Source organism: Ambystoma mexicanum, chromosome 14 (assembly GCF_040938575.1).
Source record: "Ambystoma mexicanum isolate Mex_15411 chromosome 14, UKY_AmexF1_1, whole genome shotgun sequence".
Classification (NCBI taxonomy): domain Eukaryota; kingdom Metazoa; phylum Chordata; class Amphibia; order Caudata; family Ambystomatidae; genus Ambystoma; species Ambystoma mexicanum.
The window spans coordinates 117,899,099-117,921,393 of NC_090940.1; positions in this window are offsets into that span (position 1 = coordinate 117,899,099).

Sequence of the window (22,295 nt, forward strand, 5' to 3'; positions counted from 1 at the left end):
TTTCTCTAGTTTTTCTTTGGCTTCTTGTATGGACTTATCTTCGAGGAACTTTTTCTCTAAGTCCAGGAGTTCTGCGCCTTGTTTTTTGCACTCCTCTTTAGCCGTATCGATGACTAAAATTAGCCAATCGGGGCTACATTTCTTGCCTACCCCACTGAAGTTTTTGGTAAACTTGGGGTTATCGGTGAAGACTCTGGGAATGTTGCGTACTTGCAATCCTTCCGGAATTATTCCGGCCTTCAGATACTCTAGCATAAATATGCCATGCAACTCCGTGCGTATTATCTTCTTCTTTTTTTGATTGAGTATATCCAATTGGTCTTCAGTCTAACTCCCTCCTCATTACGAAGTGTGGATGTTGTCCCAAGGAGTTGTTTAAAATAGTCATCGGTACATGACACTGTGTTGACTTTATCCATGAGGATTCAGTTTGTGAGGATAATTGTAAATCTGCGGCCTCTGCGGGGGTCGTAGTGTTTCCCACAGCCACAGGCTGTACTAAATAGATTTATAAATCCGGGCTCCTTGTGAGGAACCTATTCTGCCCAGGAAGGCTGCTTATGGAACAAGGAAACACTTGAATAGGTCGGGGAATTCACTTATGCGCTCTCATTTTTCCTATCACCATAACAGTTAAATAAACACTCATAATATGTTACCTTCTTGGTTTTTATAAGGAAAGGTACATTGTCGAGAAAACACAAAATTTATCGGTACTGATCATACTGGGAGAAAAAACACAAGAGCATGAACAATAATTAATCCAGTTGCTTGTGCATCAAAACAAGGAATGAGTCCTTCACTGTCATTATCCGATAGGCAGTATCACATATAAAACAAGTGCACATTTTTAACAGAGACAACAAAACAGGTAACAAAATGCTCTTCCAGAGAACAGTGACAATACACTGTGGTTAAAAGGTGCATCTACACCGTGGTGTTTCAGCCGTCTATAGGGGCTAGATATGCCTCATATCTGACACGGCCTTCTTCAGGACGGGGGGCTGTATGATATGGAAGTTCTTTGAGTGCTGTGAGCAGGGAAAGGGAAAAGTAATCAGGGGAGTGCTCAAGTGGTCATTATTTGGCAATGAATAAATCAATAGCTGTGCCATGTGAAAAGTTTCAAGGAAAAACACAGCTTACCTATGGAAGTGAATAACCACAGGCACTTTGAAGGGGAAACAGTCTCATCTGTGATGATCCCAAAGGGCTCCTTTTGCCAAAATTAGGGGTGACATTTTTTGTTTAGTCTCCTCAGTCTATTTATACTTGTAGAGAAAGACATGATTGGACTGTATGACAGTATATAATTAAACTGTACACCAATGCTTAATTAAGCTTACCTCTAAATTAGGGCTGTAGTCTTGTTGAAAGTGATCGGTATTGGCCTCAAAGACAGGTATTGTCCTAAAAGAGGGCATTCTGTTAGTTACCAGATCGAGCATGCTGCTTAGTGTATAGCTAGTGTGATGATTCATGTGGCGTTCACTACATACCTCTTAGATTCTTAATTGCGCAACGCTCGCGGGCCGCGTGTGACAGGCAAAGAGCTGAAGAGCTCTGCACGGGTTGCTGAGTCACTCTGTGGGCTCAAAGACCAGGAAGCACAGCGTTGCTAACGCCGTTGCTAGGACTCGAGTCTATTTATATGGGTGGCCATCTTGGAAAGGTGTCCGGAGCCGTAACGGGACTAAGGCTAGGGTCCTATTCGGGACTCGAAATTGTTAGAAAAACAATTTAGGTCGGTCCCCTTGTAAATCCACTTCTTATGGTATAATTTGGACATCATGTTTATGGCGGTTGCCATGGAAACCGTTTATGACAACTGCAATTCTAAAAAATCGATTGTGCATGGTGACAATGTTGTGTCTGTTGTACGGTTACTACATAAAAAAGTTATCTACACGTGGTGGTCAACACATATAGAAGCGTATTGGAATATTGTATCATTGACGGCATACCGTAGCTTTGCATTGCATCTGACTAATTGTGGGTGGCACAATAGGGAGGCACGGTGCATTTTTGGCTATACATTGACATATTGCAAGCAACACATGGCAGAATCATAGTGTCCTTGTGATTCGTGACATTGAATAACAGATCTTGGTTATACATTGTGCCTGCCCTGTCATAAGGGGCACAAAGTGGATGCATGGTAGGTATGCATTGGTTGGGGAAGACACTTTTTCCAAACAGGGGTCGTGATCACAAAGGAGAGCATACAACTGAACTCTATTGGTATATACTGCCATATCGGAACGGGGTATGCAGACCTATACCTGGAGCCATCATACCTGTAAGCAGTTTGGATGTTATGCTATACAGGGCATCTGACCGGAAGACTCACAGGAAAGATTTCCATTCAACAGAAATGTTGAGTCCAGCTTGCACGGTGCCCAACTTATGCACCCATCGTTGCTCAAGTTGCGTCAAAATTCTATTTATATCCCCCCCCCCGCTTCGCGGGTGTTACTTTTTGCAGAATAATCCACCTTAAGTCTGTGTCTTTGTGGTTCTTTCTGCTGAAATGCTCAACTAGTGGCTTGTCGGCTATCTTGTTCCTTCTGCTTGAGCGGTGCTCAGAGACGCGCATCTTGATGGGATGGATAGCCTTTCCTACGTAAAGTAGTCCACAAGGGCATTGTATTATGTAAATCACACCCTTTGTGTTAGTTTCTATGGTCCTTCATTGTCCACTTGGTTGTCTTGTGCTCAAAGGATTTCTTCTGTAATGTGAGCGGGCAGGCCACACACTTGCCACACTTGTAATGCCCCAGGATTGGGGGTAGATTCCACAATGTGTTGTCCGCTCGTGGGGGTGGTTCTATAAATGTGTGTACCAGGGAATCTTTTTAAGTTCTTGTTCTTTTTAACAGCAAAGCATGGTGTTTTGTTCAATGTGCCTGGCTGCTTCACCAGGTGCCAATTTTTCTTCATGGTCTTTTGTATCAGTTGGCTCAAAGGTCCAAAGGTAGTTACAGACACTAACCTCCCTAGCTCTTTCTTGGGCTTCTTCTCGAGGCAGATCTCTCTTGGTGTGTGTCTCTGTCTCTTCTGGGCTTGTCTGATCGACTTGCCAACCCTACTGATTTAGGTAGTATGCTACTGCTTTTTAAGCAATCCTGCTGTCTACAGATTTATATGACAGATCCTACTGCTTTTTACAGGGGCAGGTAATTTATGTGACTCTAAGGCAGGCTGCTTGAGACCGGCCCAGGACAAAGCATGCAACACATTAGTTATGCTGTCTGTGCGGTGGGCGAGTGATTACTTTGAGTGATGGGCTCAGGCCAAACCAGTGACGTGACAGCTACAGGACTCTGCCCTGCACTCTGGCCGGGACATGCCTTAGGTGAACCACCAATGAAGGCAAGTAGCCAAGCGTACCGCCATCACACATCATATGCATATCAGATTGAAGAGGGTATCAGTCTCCATCTTGTTCAGTTATTAATCATGCACTGCAGGAATAAAAATGTATTGCCCATGCAACTGCTACAGAGCAGTGGCAAACATTTCCTACCAGCTCTGAGTGATTACCTTCTGTGAAGTTAGGTAATTCTATTACAAGACCGGAGGCAAGCAGTATGCTTACAACTCCTTTATTACTGCACCAACAGCTTTTTAAATCTTTCACTTCATTTTTTTTTAAACAGTTTGAAATGCAAAACTGAGCATAAAACAAACTAACAAAAAAGACATGATTAAAGGATGTCTTCAAACTCCAATCCCCATGAAACCTAGCAGCTTAGTAGTCGTGAGCCTCAGTTCTGTTGTCCAATCAGGGCTCCCTTATGAGTACAAATCCCAGCTGCTCTAGGTCCTTTCCTCGTCTTTTTTGCTGCTTACCGACAGCGAACAACCCTTTTGGTTTCAATTCCTACTATAATGTATTTAGCCGTAATTATAGAGGTTACGCCGTGCACGCATACAATAATGACGTTTAGGTTGTGAATAATGATGTGAACAGTATCTTTGTACTGCGCATGAAATAAGATTAATAGTTTTATAATACAGCGCTTAACTACATTAATACTGAATATTTTACCAGTAAATCAAACAGAGCCGAAAGCGATCTCTCTCGCGTAGGGCTCAGGTCTGTAAAAACAGCAGTTTAATATGCACCGGCATATTGAAGTTTCCTCAGCGCGTCGGCTCGTTCACTAGACAGAGCCTGTGACGCACTTCTGAAGCAGTTTGTGCATGCACAATCGCTTCTCCTTACCCCAACGTTCCAAAAACGAATGGGAGAAGAACTACCCGCTCCTGGGCATACACGCTGCAAATAAAAGCTATTGAGACTATACTAAGTCTCACCCTCCCCACTGCATATACCCACTACCATGGCCTATGACAGGGGAGAGGAGGTTTGGAGAGAGTACAGCAACCAAGAGCAAGACCTGGGAGAGGAGCATATAGACCGCTCCCAGAGTTTTAGGAAGGTTCTGGGAGACTCTCTTGTGCAAGCAGTCACTCAGGAAGTCCAGCCACTCCAGGACAGGTTACAGGTCCTTGAGAACTTATTGGGCACAAAAGCTGGCTTACAAGATGATCCAGGTGAGGGGACCTCCACTAATAAGCCTCTAGAAGACAACACAAAGGGGAGAAAAGTTGCCCGGAAGAGGAAACACTCTTCTACTCCCCCGGGGTCAACTATGGGGAAGACAGAGAAGACCCAGGAGGCAGCTGACGCCTTTAACAGGCTAAAGAACACTTTCCTATCGAAGTCAGCAGTGCCCGGCCTCGTACCCCCTACCCCAAGAGCAAAAAACACAAGGGAAGCTCTCTCATCCTCAGAGGAGTGTGATCAGGAGGAAGAACAGGAGGATGATGACAAGAGTCTTGGGAAAGAGAGCGCAAAGTCGCAGAGTCAACAGACCTGCGAGAATAAACCCAGCAATGTGGAGAATACCCCTGATGAAGATTACATATCCAATATGTCTGAGCCAGACACTATAAGGCAGCCTAGGTCCAGTGAGTGGAACCCGTCTCCGAGGGTAGCTCTATACATGGCTCAGAAAATAAGGAAACCACTGGAAAAGGAGACCAGGTTCCGCCTTAGAGCGGAATGTCCAAGGCTTGAACTTTCGGGGAAAGTAGCGGGTACCCCAGAGCTAGATCCCAGAATGCTTACCTTTGTCACGAAAGCAGGGAAGGATGCCAGGAAAGGTATGGACCACGCCTGAAGAGCATGTCAAGACAAAATATTGGACATTACAGGGCCCATTGCAAAAATGATGGTCCTGACAGAGAGGTCTAAAGATATGGGAGAACCAGTTGACTCTTTAATTCTGGCTGGATGGGCGCAAAGAGCAGTGTGCATGCTCGGAAACGCAAACACAGCGGTTTCGCTAGAGAGGCGTAGGACTATGCTTCTGAAGATTGACAATAAAAATTTGGAGACCTAGCCTCCTACGAAACAGATGAGGAAGTCCGAGGATTGCTCTTTGGAGACGCGTTCGTAAAAGAAATGAACAAGTTTGTGCGAACATTTACAGCCTTAGAAAAGGTGTAAGCTTCAATAAGAAAACTGTTTCCGGGACGGGTTTTGCAGGGGCCAGTCGTTACAGAGGCCGCTCGACTGGCCGGTACAACACAAACAGAAGGCCCCAGGGCCCGAGAGCCCAGTACTGGGAAACATGCCAACAGGATGCCTTCTTTCCCAACAGAGGTAGAGGCCACAGAGGACGCAGAGGCAGAGGGTACTACAGACACCAGAACAATTCCACAGATAAGAGTGTGCAAAGCGATAAACCACCCAGTTGGAGGGAGGACTTTGCTTTGCTTACCCAATTGGCACGAGCTTTCATCAGATTTGTAGGTTTTTACAAACTGTCTGAGGTTTCGAGCTAGAGTTCCTAGAGATTCCAGTACAACAAAACCCTCCACCGCGCATTTACATCTCGCAAGCAGAGAGCGAGTTATTTGATTCGGAAATTCAAGCGCTAGCGCACAAAAACAATAAAGAGAGAGCACATCCACACACAGCAGAGTTCCTCAGCCACATGTTTTTAGTTCACCGCAAAGACAAGGTGAGAGCATTCATCAATCTAAAAGAGCTAAATAGCTGGTTAGTGTACAGACACTTCAAGATGGAAGGAATCCATCTTCTAGGAGACCTACTCAGAAAAAACGACTGGCTAGCGCGTCTATATCTGAAAGACGCATATTTAACTGTCCCAATAGCAGTACAGCACCGCGCCTTCCTGAGGTTTCTCTGGAAAGAGGAACTATGTCAGTTCAAGACTTTACCCTTCGTTCTAGCATCAACGCTGTGGGCCTTCACCAAGCTTATGAGACCCCTAGTGACCGCATTGCGAGATCAGGGAGTTCAGATGATCATCTATCTGGACGACATCCTATTTATGGCAGAAGACAAGGAGAGATTGCAGAAGCAAGTGCAGTGGGCAATAACCTTGATCTCAGGACTAGGATTCTTAGTGAGCAAAGAGAAATTGTCTCTGACACCCTCCAAGAGGATAGAGTTTCTAGGCTTTACAATAGACACAAGAAAAGCCACATTAGAGCTCCCAGCGCCCAAGATGAGATCCATAAAGAAAGAACTCAGGACAGCTCTCAAGAAGCCAGTTATATTGCTTCGGAATCTAGCCTGGATAGTGGGTCTGCTAGCAGCCTCTATTCAGGCGATTTTTCCAGGGTCATTACATTATCGAGCTCTTCAAGTATCTACAGATAGGATGGAGGTACCATCATCAGGTACCACTAGACGAGGACAGCAAGACAGAGATTTGCTGGTCGCTCCACAATATGGAAGCATGGAACGGCTGAGCCATCTGCGGAGACGTCCCAGAGCTCATTATAGAGTCAGACGCCAGCAGATCAGGCTGGGGAGCCAGATGCTGAATCTTGGAGACAGGAGGAAAATGGTCTCAAGAGGAGCTAGCGCTCCACATCAACTGTCTGGAGCTTCTCGCTGGCTCTTTCGCAGTCAAAGCTTTTTCCAAAGGCAGAGCACAATGCTGTATCCTCTTACGCATGGACAATATATCAGCAGTAAGGTATATAAACAAGCTAGGGGGCACGAAATCCAAGATGTTAGCGGAGCTAGTGAAGGACTTCTGGCATTTTTGTCTAGAAAAGAACATAGCGATCAAAGCAGAATATCATGAAGGCAGCAGATTGGTCCAGCGACTCAGTTTTCAGAACTTTCTATTTCAAGCAGGTCTCCAATATTGCCACAGCTGTGGTACAAAGCTTTGAACAAGGATAATGCTTGCCTCTGGTCTTGTAATAGAATTCTCGTGAGTGAGTAACTACAGAATCATCAGAGAGGATTAAAGCAGGAGTTCAGGTAAAGAGGAATGGTGCAGGGCAGCACAAGATTATGAAAGCAGAAAAGTTATCGAAGACTGTTCCTTAGACTGTTTCAAAGAGTTAAGCAGTTCAGAAAAAGAAGAGGAAAGGACGTAGAGCAGCAGGGATTTGTACTCATAAGGGAGCCCTGATTGGACAACAGAACTGAGGCTCAGGACTACTAAGCTGCTAGGTTTCATGGGGATTGGAGTTTGAACACAACCTTTTATCATGTCTTTTTTGTTGGTTTTTTTTATGCTCAGTTTTGCATTTCAAACTGTTTAAAAAAGAAATTAAGTGAAAGATTTAAAAAGCTGTTGGCGAAGTAATAAAGGAGTCGTAGGCATAATGCTCGCCTCCGTGTCTTTAATAGAATTAAGACTTCCTGCGCTATGCGCTTGGGCAATCCCCATTGAATTTGGTGTTAATTTAGCATTCAGAATTATACATTTTAAACATGTGAACATCTTTCCATGTTGTGCTGTTTGATGGGTTGTGTATTTTAGAATGTTCCAGTGTTGCTAAAAATGTATGTTTTAAATTTTCCTGTGATGTAATTGTTATGCGAAGTATTATTTTTGAAACTTGAAAAATCCTACATCTTTTTGGCACAGAATGTTGGCAGTTATGCCATGTACATTTTTATGAAAATCTACAATCGTTGAGTCTATACAACGCAGTATTATTACTTAAGGGGAGAAAAGTGTTTTTGAAGTTGAGAAAAATGTACATGGAGTTTAGTTAAGTGCACGATGGCATTTCCCAGCGGCGTTGCAGGGACGTGAGAACAGGTGTTTCACTATCTCTACCAAGTAGAAAACCACACGCTCTCGGGAACTCCAGCAGCGCTATGCGGTTTGGCTACGCCACAGTAGCAGCGTGACTAGCCTCTTTATGTCCTCATAAACATAAACTGCGACAGTCCGTTTTTTTTTATTACTTCTGAAAGCTGTGCCAAGGCTTCCTATCACCGATGAAAGTACGCGCTCGCCTTCAAGTACGCAAGCGCGGGCGCATTCCTATACCGCTCTGTCGCTTTCTCTAATGTGCGCGGGGTGAGACGGAAAGGCGCATGCGCGCCGGCCTGCGTGCGTGGTCTTCTGGTGTTGCTATCTAGCTGTGGCAGAGGTGACGCAGCGTGGCGTGTGGGCGCTCTGGGAACACGCGCGCGTGCTGTCTCTAATTGATTCCATTGGCTGGAGAGTTTTCCACCACAGTAACTGGTACCAGCCCGCAGCGCTCTCTGTTCCTGAGAAATGTTATCTGTGCTTTTGTCACATAATGTTTTTGACGATCGTTTGCTCACGCCACCTGAGATTACTGTTGAAAGCAAATAACTCTTACCAATCAGTTTGCTTATCTTCCACCTACCTTAAGCTCATGTTTTAGCAGTACTAGTGCTATCTGGAAAGCAAAATATTCCCTGCAGTTCACTTAAAAGTATTATCCCTTGCTGGACAAACTATGGATGTCCTATCTAGCATTATTTTTCATTCGACTATGCGCTAACGGGGAACAAACTTACTATGGGCCCCAGGGCATTACTTCAACCGGTAATGCCCTCCCCACCCCAGCAAGGGGCTTAATGCTTAAGTAGGGTGCGCACAGCCAGAAAGTCTAAGAGTGATCAGAATGTTGGAACTCATGATGATGTTGCAGTACTCTTGTTGAAAGGTTCCCTTTGATGAAAAGATGCTGTTTGTGTACAGAAGGGTGAAGGTGCCGGCAGTAAGTTGCACAGTGACAATTGAAGGTCAACCTTCCGAACACAGGAAATCTGATCCTCAAAACTGATTTGAACAGTGGTGAAGCCAGAATTTCACTGCACGATGTACGGGGCCATATACACACGTGCATAGGGCCAGAGTCCCCAGCAAAGTAACCAGAATTTATTTGCATGTGTTCGCTCCCACGCCCAGGCCAAAGATTAAACCTTTATAGCCAGCTATACAGATAAATGGCGTACCATCAACTTTTACTCCCTGAGAATAGTAAAATACTCCCAAAAAAGAAAAAAGGGAGTAAATTTACCCCAACAAAATACAGGAAAAAGACACATAGGAGCCTACATTCACACACACAGCTACATGGATATGTTTTTAGCAGTAGTACACAGAGCCACAGAAAGAAAATCTACCACTATTACTGCCTCGACTGGCACTGTACTTGCCCGTGGCAGCAGCAGTTGCTTCCATTCACTCGATATGGTGGCGTGAAGGTGACCCATTTGACTGATTGCACAGGCACCCTCTGGGACGAGGGCCATGGCCAGGGTGATGTTGCCGGGTTTCCTTTCTCCACCTTCCTGTGTTCAGTGCGCCTCATGCCACCTGTTCCAGCACGACTGAGGCCGACTAATTCTTCTTTTTTTGTTTTTTTTGGTGTGCATGCACCAGGGACTCTGGCAGCGTGCACCCGTTCTTCACAGGACTTCGTCGTCGGGGTCATCCAATAGGTGTCAGGGAGGCCGACGCCATGGAGGGCTCGATACCCTCATTGCAACTTCAGCCTCTCCAGGGGCGTGCTTTGCCAGAGCCAGGGAGCCCAGCCTCCTGGCAGGGGCCAGACTTTGTCCTCTTTGACAGCACGCAAACTCCCCTGGGGGGAGCAAGCTCTGCCATGCAAGTAGCATGGCGGGGTAGGTCGAGCCTCTTGCTGTGGCCACGATCTTGGCCTTGCATGTTGGGGGCTTCAGGGAGGCCGTGCCCCTCATTATGGCCCCCATAATGGCCTTCCTTTTTTTGTGTTTGGCCACCATCTTGGCCTTTTTCATTGTTGCCACCATCTTGGCCTTTCATACTTGGCACGTCACAGCTTCCTCAACGCTGTTGACACACTTCGCCGTGCTGGTCGCGTGACAGGGACCGGCTGTCCCCCGTTGTGACCACCATCTTGGCCTTTCGTGGTTTTATGCCGCTCTAACTCATCCAGGAGAGAGCTTGGCCATGCTGGCAGCATGGCAGGGGCCGGTCAAGCCCCTTATGCTTCGGGATCGACGGGGGCCGTATCCCATCCTTGTCGCCAGTTGTTATATTGCCGGGGAGGACTGGCAATCTATGTGAAAGGCTATGCTGGGCAGAGCCTCTGCCTTAATACGCAGCACCGGCGCACCCTGAAATGAGGCAGGGGTCATGGTGGTGAAAGACTGCCGAGCGGGAAGCCGCTCGCCCCTTTAATTATCATGATTATACCTCTCCTATGCTTGTTTACACAGATGTACCCCTCTCCGCTCCCCCATTACTAATGAACTATCGGGTTGGTATGACGCACAGAGCTGGGTCCATGTATATGGGTAGAGTTTTGGCTTATAGTATTTGTCTATTTCTACACATCAGTTTGGCCTATAATGACCCTGGAAAAGAATATAAAACTATTCGGGTGCCTACTAGCCTTGTTTAATGGCGACACAGCCATGTATACCTATATTAGAATGGACTGCACTGCCTTGCACCTTAATGAACCTCAGCGCCCCCTGTTATCTACTAGGTTCCAAAGATCTTACCGTTTTCTGAAGCCTCTATCCGTGCAACAGGTTAGTGCCTGAAGTCGTTCGCGGTCTCCAGGTCGCTACCCCAGAAGCCCAACGCACAGACACGTCAGGGAGCGCGACATGCAATACATTGGACTTCCGGGGTAGTCGCCTAGAGACTGTCGGAGGAGGCAGTGAGGTGGCTTCAGTGAAGTGGTGGGGGCAGGTGGGGCACCGGGGTTGTGTAGCGGAGAGTGTAGAGAGGACTCCTGGAAAAGGACCAGAAGAAGGAGGCGGAAACAAAATATCGGCCTTGAGGGAGCAGGCTTCATCAGATGGATTCCGCAAAGTTAGTCTTTTCATCACAGTTTTCGGACCCTGAACCACCTTTATTGCCCACTTGAGCCCATAGGCAGAGCTTCATGCTACCTAGACCCTGCCAATGAAAAACGAGTATAGGCAATGCCAGCAGTTTGGGCATTTGTGTGGGCATGGGAAAGGCACTTGCCAGATACTGCCGTAGTTCTATTAACAGACTATTGATGGTAGCAGGTACACAATGGTGTGAGTACCTGGGCATCTAATAGCAGTGCCTGGCAACTGCCCAATGCTTATACTCAAGCCAAAACTGTTGTCTTTGCCAATACTTGTTTTTAACAGGGCTTTAGTGAAGGACGCAAAAGTTCTTATAAATCGAGTGGCTGGAGGCAAACCTGGTTAAGACATTTTTTGTTACACCAGTAGCAAATGTACAACTCCAATTAGTCATTAACTTTCAATAGACAGTTTTGGGGAAACACTGGCAGGCACTGTGAGTGCAAAGGTTGATGGTAAGGCTTGAGTACAGCAAGCTCAAACAGTTCCCTTGAGGAGGTGCTTTGGGCAGGGAGGTGCAGGAACTGGGTGGGAATGACGATAGGGATTAGAGTGGCCATGGGCTGTCAATGGGTGGGCAAATAACCAAACAACTCCTACAAGCTGTGTGTCCCTCCTCATATGCCATTCTTCCCTATGTGTACTTTTGCAAACGTTTTGGCTTATAGGTGGTGCATTAGCACCAACTAATAACCCAAACTAAAAAGGGGTAGCATTAGAGTAGACAAACAATTTGAGGCTTTCTGCCAGGCTTCTCTAAAAGACTGTTTAAAACAAATCTGCTTTGCAAACCCCTGCCAGAGACTGTCTCCGTTGCAGTATCCCAGCAAAACATAAGGTGATGGCTGGAAGGTTTATAATCAATCTCAACCTCTGGCACAGTTCTGTGCAACCCTCTAAATCATTCATTGCTCTTTAGCCTGCCAAGCCATTAGAGAAGGGGAAAGATCAAATGCAAAACAAACTTGGTTCCACCCCAAAAGGGGCAGTCCAGCCCAAACTGCGAGGTCACATTTGAGTATGCTTAGACGTATGCTCCGAGCCTGCTGAACTTAGAGACCCAAGCTACCCCTCACTGATGAGGCCGAAACATGTCTTGGGAGGCCTGTGGCCTTGTGCAGAATGGATGTGACCAAGCAGTTCAGGCTGGAATGCCTCTTTTGGGGTGAGACCCAGCCTGATTTGCATATGATCTTTCTCTTTCTTTAGGGTTTGGCAGGCTGAAAAGGGATGGACTGGATGGTTGCCCAGAGCTGTGCCCATGGTTAAGATTGATTCTAAACCTTCCAGCTATCACCTTTTGGTTTTGCTTCTGTTAGAGTTCCTGTACAGACTCCCCAGGCAACTTCCAGTCTGATCAGTAGTAGATTTCAAACTACGAAAACAGTATCAAAAAAGCTTTGGCGAAGCCAACAGTTTTGGCTTTTGTGTAGACATAGCATAGATTTAGCAATGAGCCAGACAGTAGGTAGGCACAAGCGCTGAGGGCAGAGACATGCACTGATTGGTCGAGGAGAGAAACAGGTTCGCACGCAAGGCAGCAGGCCAGCATTTGGCTTGAGCAGGGACAATATTCTGGATGATGCAGCGGGGAGGTGGAGCGGACCTGTGGTGCTGCCTCCAAACCCCACTTGCAAATGTACAATGAGCTGGTATAGGGTCTGTGGAGGGTCGGTGGGTGGCTGAAGCCCTTATTGTCAGAATGTAGTAAGGGACCGTACAGCAGGGTAGGGACAGTTCTATTCTAGCACAGCACCCAGACCTACCGCTGCATTTCTATCCACAGGCCACCTGCCCTTGACACCATATTCCACCACAGTTCCCAGCTGCGTTCTATGAGTAAACACAGTAAGATTCCAAGGGCTGAACCTGGATGTTAAGATACACCAATACACATTTTGCAGGCACTGCCATGCTGGTACTACCTGGTCATAAAATGGCAACAGCTGGCAAATGGTGTTAGTACCTGGGAATAGTATGGTAGTGTCTACTCGAGAGCAATACTGTTGGTTTGCCAGTTCTTGTTGTTAACAGGCATGCAGTTCAAAGAACAGATGCAAGGACCTACATATTGCTTATACATCCAGTGGCTGGAGGCACACTTGGTTAACACATTTTTTTATCACATCAGGAGCTGGTTTACAGCTTCAATAAAGCAATTACGTTTAAGAAGACTACTTAGAAATAACATTGGCATCCCTTTAAAAGAACAGAGCTAGCTCAAGGAGATCCGAGAGGATTTGAGGGAAACTAGCAAGTAATAGGCGGCAATGAACGTAAGAACTAGCATTGCCATGGGAAGTCAATCAGTGGGTAAAAAACTCAAACGACACTCACAGGCTGTGTGTGCCTCCTCACATGCCATCTCTCTTGTATCCTCACATCCCGGGTTTGGCTTACAGTCGGAGCTCGCAGTTTCACCTAACAGCCAAAACAAACTAAAAATGGCAGGTTTACTGCATATCTTTCACCCTTGCGAACTAATCATGCAATGACTGTAACCTTCTACCTCTGTAAGTGACCACAGTAACCAACATTCTTAAGCAAAAGCACCTAGATGCCTCTGGGTTATGTGCGCTATACAAATGACTAAATAAATAAATAGAACACAGAAAATGGAAGCCGAAGAGGAGGTTTGCAGCAGCATAAGTGGACACTGTGCTTAGTTTACAGAGCATCTTATAAGGCTGAATATACAGAACAACCTGTGCATGTTTCCGATGTACCAAATATTGACTCTGTGGGAGCGGTTCCTGTTCCAAAGCTGACGCCTCTGTGGCAATTAAGTAAATAAATATTGACGGCCTGCTTCACTCTGTACAAATCAATGCCTTTAATGTATGGTAAATATTTCAGTATCAAGTTCATTCTGTGCCAAGTATTTCCAAATGAAGTCCAGGCTGTGCCCAATGCTTTGTTCAGCAGATTTCCAGAAGGGATAACATTTGTAATTCTGAAATATCAAAGACAAAGGAAACAGGAATGACATAATCACACAATTATGTATTGCCCTTTATTAATAATAACAGTCTAGACACCCGGCTTTTCAAAAGGTACAATTAGATTATGTTTCAGCAGTGAGAAATGTTAACTAGGGAACTATAAATGAAATAATGCCAAAATATTCATATTGTACTATATTTTATTAGTATAGGGTAACATTTGGTGTGCTTGGCAGGTTATGTAAGACAATTGAATTGCAACTATTAATAGAAGTGAAACATTAAAGTACCTGCTGCGGAGTTCCTAAATTCTACAATCCCATTGGTTAGTATGGTCAAGGGTTATTCGATACATTTTGACAATATTAAATCAAGGTGCAAAATTTCAAGTTCGGAGCTGTGGAATTGGCATCAGTGACAATCAGCACAACTTCGAAAGAGTGGTGTGCTGGCCTAGATTAGGGGCAACCTCGAGAAATTGGTTTACAGAGACAATACTGGCATATATTTGGGCACAGGCGGCATTAAAAAGTGTTTCACAGGGCTATGCTGGAGTACGCTGTTAACAGAGGAATCATGCTCATGTACTTTACAATAGCATGAGGGCATGAATTGTGGCCACCACCTTGACCGTGGTTTAGAGTGGGAATTGAGCACAGCCAGCCTGTGCAAAGTTTTACTCTGCCGTGCTGGGATATATTGTGGACTGTTGCATCATGAACATGTACCTTACAGTGGCAACATGGCAGATATTACGGGCCCCATCATTAAAGTGTTTTACAGTGTTAATGCTAGCATATATTTTGGACAAAGGCATCATAGAAATGATGTTCAATGCTCCTGTGAACTGTCAGTGATGTCTTTGCATTCATCCATTGGATTATTTGCATGTGTTACCAATGGAACCAATTCTAAATGGCATTAATTTTTTGCCCACTTTTCAAAAATAATGCTCTGTAAAGTGCACCATTTCAACCCAATTATTTTGAAAGATTTCTCGGGGGATCACCCCTTGTCCACTGAGCTCCTGTTCATCTGTTTTTGGCTCCCTCACTGTGATCTGTTGGTTACACTAATTCAGGTGACGTATTAATGCACCTCCAATGAAAGAAAAAAAAACACCATCCGCCATTGCCCTTCAATCTTTTATAAAATTTTGTATTTTGTATTTTATTTATTTATAAAGCGCTGCCAGGCCCAGGGGCATATGGGCGCGTAAGGTAGAGCTGGTTACAAAGGAGCAGTTAATCAGAGTTACGTTACAGTTACAGGAATGTACAATCAAAACAAAACAGTCAGACGAAAAGTTCCGTGATAGTTACAAGTAGGAACAGGCATAATAAGAAAGTGCATACACAGATATATTAATTACAGGTGATTGGCCACTGTCCATAAGGCTAAGGTTAGGCTGTCATGGAGTCCATGTTATGGAGCCAACACTTCGTGCTATGTTTGAACCGGTTAAATGAAGGTTCTGCACGTAAATGCGCGGGGATGGTGTTCCATAGTTTGGACGCTTGTACCGGGAAGCTAGCTCCACCCGAGTTGTGAAGTTTAAATCTCAGTATGGTCATGGTATTAGTTTGTGCTGCTCTAAGAGGTCTCGAGGAGGAGTGTGGTATGAGGTGGTTAGTGAGGTATGCTGGAGCAAGGTTAGCCCTAGCTTTGTGTGTGAGGGCCAGCGTTTTCAGGGATATTCTATGCTTGACAGGTAGCCAGCGTAGATTACGTCTGGTCTCAGATATGTGTGCTTTTTTGGGGATGTTAAGGGCAGCTCTGATTGCATTGTTTTGGACTACTTGTAGTTTGTTAATATTTTTGTGACTAGTGCCCAAGTAGAGGGCATTGCAGTAGTCTATTTTGGAAAGGACTAATGCTCTCGTGAGAGTGATACAATTGGGTGCGGAGATGAATGGTCTGCAAGCAGTGATTAGCTTACAAGTGTATGCAGCTGATGACGCTACTGCGTTAGTTTGCTTAGAGAAGGATAAGGTAGAATCGATGTAAATACCAAGAGTTTTAGTGTTATTTGAGACTGAAATAAGATTGCCATCTATGGTAAAGGCTTTGAATGAGGGATTAAGGTTTTTAAGTTTGGCATGAGTGCCCAAGATGATGAGCTCGGTTTTATCGTCATTGAGACACAAGCCATGGTGTGCCATCCATGCTTGTATAACAGAGTAGATTTCATTGAGGGTGAGGGTAGTGCTGTCTGTTTCGTAGTCACCCGTGATAGGAATGAGTTTCTGGGTGTCGTCCGCATAGTTGGTATCCGTGACACCCAGATAGTCTAGGATATCGAAGAGGGGTTTCGTGAATATATTATAAAGTGTCGGGGACACGCATGAGCCTTGCGGGACACCACAAGGTACTGGGGCAGGCTCGGCGGAATCTGTGGGAGAGAAGACCCTCATAGTTCTGTTCGCCAGGAAGTAGCTGATCCAAGCCGTAGCTGCATCTGAAAAGTGGGCTGCAGATTTCAGGTGGTGACAGAGTGTTTGATGGTTAACCAGATCAAACGCTGCTGACAGGTCAAGCAACAAAAGGAGGGCAAGTTTGCCATGGTCTTTCAGGGTTTGGATCTGGGTGGTAAGGTCAATTAGTGCAGTTTCCGTACCGTGTCTCGGTCGGAAGCCTGATTGCCTAAGTCCTAGGAGATTATTAGCTTCTAGATAAGCCTGTATTTGTAGGTAGGCTGCTCTATCCAGTATTTTTAATAAGAACAGTACAGTCGTTATTGGTCTGTAATTAGACGGGTTGGCTGGGTCAAGCATGGGTTTTTTGAGGAGTGGAATGACCCAAGCGTCTTTAAGGTTGTCAGGAACTATTCCAGATTTGAAGGAGGCATTGATGAGGTTGGTGATGAATGGCGCCAGATCGTGTGCAGCTGCTTTAACAATCGGGGCAGGGCAGGCATCACCTTGGCAGTTTGAAGGTTTTAGTTTCCTGATGATGTTTTCTACTTCCCAAGTTGAGAGGGGTGAGAAGCTGAAAGGTTTACAAGTTGTCTGGAAAGTTGGAGATATAGTTGTTTGTGGTTAGGGTCCGCAGATAGCAAGGAATTTTTTGCGTTGATTTTGGATTGTAGGCGAGCTATTTTATCTAATAAGGCTTTCTGGATATTACTGCACCATAGTGCGTCAGTAATACATTTGTCAGTCAGGGCAATGGGGGATTCTAATTCTTTGAGTATTTTGAAAAGTTCTTTAGTGTTGGATTCCGCTTGTGTAATCCTTTTATTATAAGTGTCTTTTTTGGCAAGAAATATGGCTTCTTCGTAGCTAGAGGATACTAGGGTTAGTTCAGATTTGTTAGGAGCTGTGGGGTGTTTTTTCCAAAGTGCCTCAGCGGTTCTTTTGGTTTTACGTAATTCTCTTAACTGTGGCGTGAACCAAGTGTTGAGGTGACGCTGTGGTTTCGGTTTCCGCAGTTTTAGAGGGGCAATGGAGTCCAAAGCTTTGAGTATAGCCTGGTTGTAAGTGTCCACTAGAGCTGTAGGGTCAGCATCTGAATCAATATTATTCAATATAGGGAGTAGTATAGGTAGGAGTTTGTCGGGAGTAATATCTTTCTTGTTTCTCGTGCGGATGGCAGGGGCGATGATAGGCACCAAATGAGGAGTGTTAGTAAAGGTTAATTTGTGATGGTCTGACCAGATGCATGGGTCATTGGATAGGATAGAAATGTTCCTCAGGATCCCTCACCACCCTACCCCCGGCTCTAGAAGCTGCCTCTGCCACTGAAGCTGGTGTGCCAGGGAGAGGGGGCACAGGATCAGGGATCCCAACGAGAAGGATCTCGGTCTTACTGGCATTAAGGCAAAGATTGTTGGACGTGCACCAATCCTGAATCACGGATAGACAGTCAGGAATGAGCGAGGGAGGAGAGGAAGCTGAGGGAAGCCTGGAGGAGAGCAGAATGTCATCTGCATAACACTGAAAGTTAGAAGAGAAGGTGGAGATCAGGTGGGCCAGGTCAGTAGACTGGCATCTATCTATGAGGAGCTCAGCACGTGTGGCTATTACTAAGCATGGCTGCTCTTTGAGAAGCCACAAGTTTTTTGCACTTTGGAAATAACAAATCACTAACGTTTTACACACAGGCGCACTATTTTTCACAGGTATTTACATTCAACAGATATTTGAGGAGAGGCACACTGTTATCAATTAAACGGCTCACAGTAGCACTTAAGCCAAGTGAAATTAGCATGAGTTTATGCATGTAGTGCTAAACAGATGACCTTATGGCATGAGTGCAAATAATGACACCTCGCTTCATATTTCTTCTGTGTTCTCTTATCTGTTTTATTCTCTTACATGTTGTGTACGCCATGCGGCCTACTGTTGAATTTTGATATCTGACCATGTTATTCACACGGGTGATGATGATTGGATATGCATAAATGACTTCACATTATGTTTCTGTACTACCCTACATTATACTATTGACTATTGACTGATTATGTATCAGATGAGATCTATATACCCTGAAGGACACATGATGTCTGAAATGCATTGGCTTGATTAGCATCTGCATTACTGTTTTAGCAATTAAACTTCATAAGAAACCAGATCACTGCATATTACTCTCTTTTTTCTGAACTACCATGGAATCCGGGCATCTAAGAAACTAAGGCTAATACCAGCAATCCAAACACATAGTGGCTGATGGGGTGTGCAACCCACACCGAAGGCTATTTAGCCTAGGTCCTTTCACTCATTTCTACAAAGGGGCCAGATAGACATTGAAGAGCTAGGGGGAGAGGATAGAGCCCTTAGGGACACCACATGTGGAGAGAGAGATGGTGGAGAGAAAGGACACAGGTTGGACCTGGGAGGGAGGGTCCAAGAGGAAGAAGGTCAGCCATGCCAGGACCTGATCCGTGATGCCCAAGTTCACACAGAGTCTGTTGATCATAGTGGCATGATTGACTGTGTCAAAAGAAGAGGAATGGTCAAGGAGGATGAGTACTGAGGGAGAGCTGAAGTCGAGGTTAGAGAGCAGATCTTCACTGGTGTTCAGGAGAGCAGTTTCCATGCCTCTGGCTGCTCTCAAGCCAGACTGATGGTCATGGAGGCAGCCAACAGATTCAGTGTGAAGAGTAAGCTGGAAGACGGCTAGCTTTTCCAGAGGTTTGTCCAGGAAAGTAGTGATAGAAATCGGGAAATAGTTTGCTGGATATGTAGGATTGGTAGAAGGCTTTTTTAGGAATGGGTGCACAAGGGAGTGCTTGAGGAGAGAGGATAAAGAACGAGTGATTGCAGAAATCAGCCTAGGCTGGAGCGAGGGTGGCAATGTGGTCCTTGATGGTTCTGGAGGAGTAGGAGATTATCTGTTTGGACAACACTTTCATAGATCAGACTTGTCGAGAGACATTGTCAAGTGTTGTCAGAGCGAAGGAGGAAAAAGGAAGAGTAGAGGGAGAGGCGGCCAAAGGGGGTCTGAGAGAGGTAGAGGGAGAGGAAGAGGAAAGCGAGCACAGGATTTCCAGAGTTTTCATGGAGAAATGAGTGGCCAGAGCCATCAGAGGGCCTGGGAGGAAATAGGGGAGGTGGAGACTGCAATAGGGTTGGCCAGCTCCTTGCAGATTTTAAAGAGTTTGGGCCTCATTACGACCCTGGCGCTAATGGGTTAACGGCGCCGTAAAAGGCTACAGCGCTGTTAACCCATTAGCGCCTGATTACGAGGTCCCTTTGCGGGACCCGACCTTAACGGCTGGTCTACACCAGCTGTTAAAGTAGGGACCCGCAAAGGGACCTTGGTGCTAAGTACAGTACCGCAATTTGCGGTACCGTACTTAGCGCCTTCCCCATTCCCATTGAGCCCTATGGGGCAAAAATGGGAATGGGGAAGGGCCATGGAGGAAGGGGGAATTACCGCACCGCCAACCTTGTAATGGGGTGGTAATTCCCCCTTTTTCCATAGCGGAGTCGGTAAGTTACCGGCATGGACCATGGTGCTATCAGCACCATGGTTTTCCGCCTGGGTCGTAATGAGGCCCTTTGACTGTGTTGTTAGAAGCCGCAGAGATGCAGGGTTGGATTTGGACCCTCTTCTTGGAGAGGACTGAGAGTCTGTATTGCCTTTGGAGCAGTCGGCAGGCCAGTTTGTCAGAGGATCCGCCTCAAGCCCTCCTCTTCCTCTCAGCCACCCTGCACTTGTGTTTCAGGGTGGTGAGGTCGGAGTCGTACCAAGAGTTGCACCTCGGGGTAGGCTTCAGGCGGATTCTCATGATAGGGGTGAGGATTCTCATGATAGGGGTGAGGATGTTGAGAGTGTTGGAGATAGAAACACTTGGAATTTATCCTGACTCAAACCATAGCCTCACGAAACAAATTAATGCCACAGCTTCACCAGTAGTGTATACGGCAAAGCTCATTACCACCTGCAGGCCATTCCTGTGCTTTCCCCTGAAAGCTGTGTCACCCTAGCCAGAGCACTTATCTTATCAAAACTTGACTATTGCAACACACTATACAACAGAAACAGTCTTCGCAATCTGAACACACTTTAAGTACTCCAAAAGAATGCTCTAAGAGCGGCCCTTAAGATACCTAGAGCCAACCACATTATGGCCTCCAGACAAAAAGTAAAGTGCCTCCAGTAAAGAGTAGAATCATGTACAAATTGCTACCTCTTACCCATAAATGCTTAGCCAACCTAGCTCCTAAATACCTTAACTACAAGTTCTCTAAAAATCTATGCATCAGACCCACAAGATCAGCACAAATTAACCAACTCATTATACCAAGGTATAAACATGAGAAATCCGGGGGCAAGAGCTTCCCAGTTCTAGCCGCCAAACTGTGGAACGCCTTACCTTCGGACATCAGAACAGAGACAGTATACTGGACATTTTTTTAAAAAAAACTAAAAACTTGTCTAGTATCTCAAGAATAATCTAGGACCATTGAGGCTTACCATAGCTCACATCATTCTGACTACCTCCCTATGACAAACCTGTTTAATCACCTATAATTGATCATGACTACTGCCAACCTGCACTGGCAATAGGTATATTGCCACCCTGTCTGTATGCACACTGTAATTACAACGTGAAATTATGTACCTCACTTATTGTAATGTAATACACCTGTACTGTGTCTGTTATCTTGTAAACTGTGTATCTTTAAGTGTAACATCAACATTTCTGCCCAGATACCTTTGGGTGGGGAGCGTTGTATAAATAAAACAAACAAACAAAGTGGCAGGTTTGAGAGGGCTGTCTCAGAGTGCAAGTCAACCTCTGGAGTAGGAGGAGTAGAGAAAGTGGAAGCAAAGGCATCCATCAGCACTCGCTTCATGAGCCGAATTACCGAGAAGGAAGGTGGCAGTGCTGGTGTGGGTTTTGCTTGAGGGGCAAGAAGTTTCAGGTGAGAGGAGAGCAGAATGTGGTCAGTCAAAGAGAGAGGAGTGGTGGGAGGGTTAGAGAGGGGGATGTGTGAGGAGATGAGAACATCCAAGGTGTGTTCATCAGAGTGTGTTGGATCAGAGGGTAGCATGGAAAGGGAGAGAGAGTCGCATAGGTTGCAGAAGAGCCAAGAGGAGGGATTCGAAGCATCCAGGTAGGTGTTGAGGTTTCAGAGGAGGAGAGGTTCAGAGGTCGAGGCAAGGGGAAGGAGAGAGGTCAGCCCATTCTGAGTGGAATAGGGTGACCTGGCCAGCAGGCCTGTAGATGGTAGCCACAGTCAGAGAGAGGCCATGGGACATAGAGAGCCTGCAGACTAGGCATTCAAAGGAGCAATAGGCCTGCAGAGGAATGACAGAAACCCATTCCAGAAAGATCAGGGCCACTCCACCTCTGGGCCAGTTGATTGTGGGCTCGGAGAGGATTTTGCAGCTCTCAGGGAGGAGAGTGTCAAAACTCATGACAGAGCTGGCCGTGAACCATATCTCGGGGAGAGCAAGGACATCCAGGTATTCGAGGAGGTGGCAGATGTCAGAGGAATATTTGGCAGCAGAGCAAGAGGTGAGAGGAGCGACTTGGAGCATGTTGCCACATTTGAAAGACTTCTGGGGTGGGGTGCAGGAGTGAGGTACACCCAGCGGAGGAGGTAGAAGAGCCAGAGAGTGGGAAGAGGCAGTAGACGGAGGTGGCATAGGGGCCGTATAGAGCAGATGAGGAGGTGGGTGCCAGAGAGGCGGCGGAGGAGGGAGGTGGCAGAGGGGCCAGCGAGGTGTTACAAGGAGTG